Below are 1,509 nucleotides of genomic sequence, written 5' to 3' on the forward strand. Positions count from 1 at the left end.
ATTATTCATTAAAAGGTATGTTAAAATTCAGTAAATAATATTTATAATTCAATTTTTTTAAAAAATTTTCGAACTTATCGTTTTTCTTTTTTCTCAATTCTTTTTTCTTGTAAAATCAAACTTTTTTGCAATATTTTACTTTTCTTTTTATTTTTGAAAAGTTTCAAAATTATTTTGAAGAAAAAAAAGTAATGCAAAAATGAATTGGAATGAACTTATGCACATGCTGCCGTTCATTCCTGAGCAAACTTTGCAATTTCGGTTTAATTTCAAATTTTAATTTAACCATCAATTTTGGTTCAATTTCAAATTTCTGTGTAATTTCAATTTTGGTTTAATTTCAAGTTTCGGTTTAACTTCAAATTTTGGTTTAATTTCAAGTTTTGGCTTAATTTCAAACTTTGATTTAATTCCAAACTTTAGTTTAATTTCGATTTTAGTGCAGTTTCAATTTTAGTTTATTTTCAATTACAGTTTAATTTTAATTTTGGTTGAATTTCAAAAATGATGAAATTTGTCAAAAATAAAATTAAAAGCAATAAAATTTTTAAAAATATTCCATAATACCTCGCAATAAACATACTGATGGAATATTTTAATAAAACTATACATATGAATAGGTAAAAAAATAAGCAACCAAATAAGTAACTGTTAGTATTTTCTATAATATACAATCATTTTTAAGATGAAAAAAAAAAAGAGAATGAAATAAAAAATAGGAAAGAAAAAAAATAAATGAAATGATCAAAAATGTATCCTTTTAAAGATAAAATAGTAATAAAAAGAAAGGGAAAAAAATTAAAGCCTAAAAGAATTTTTCTTTTAAATTTTATTTCCAAAGAAATCCTTCACATAATAATTAATAATCAATTTAATCTAATTAAAAACAAATTGAAATATACTTCTCCTTTGTTTTCCTCTCTTTTTTTTCCATCCTTTTCTTTTCTTGCCAATTTTTGTAAAATTTACTTCACAAATTATACACATTCTTTCTTATAGCAAAAATAATTATTTAATTCATCGACCAGAAATTTTTGCACATTTAAATATTATTATTATCCATCTATTTAGAATAAAAATTAATTCAAATTTGAATTTGTAAATTAAAAAAGTTTCTTTCTATAGCGTATTATTAGTAAGCGTTAAAAAGAAAATTTTCTAAATGTCATTTTTCTTTTTTCTTTTGCATCAAAATTTTGTTTCACTTTTTTTTCTTTTTCCTTTAAATATATATTTGAATTTATCATTTGTTTGAGAAAAAGATTATAAATATTCATAAAAATTGATATTATTTATCATAAATTTGGAAATGGAAAAGTAATCAATAATTGTAATAAAAATGAAAAAGAAAAAGAATTAAATGAATACATTGATTATTTCAATGATAATTAATCAATGATAAAAATGCAAATATAAAAATGTATGCATGAAAATAACTTTACAATAATACTGATAGGTATTATCCTGCAGTACTGACCTGTTTCCATTCCGTTCCGTTTTTTTTTTTTT

Source organism: Loa loa, assembly GCF_000183805.2.
Source record: "Loa loa unplaced genomic scaffold supercont3.578, whole genome shotgun sequence".
Taxonomy (NCBI): domain Eukaryota; kingdom Metazoa; phylum Nematoda; class Chromadorea; order Rhabditida; family Onchocercidae; genus Loa; species Loa loa.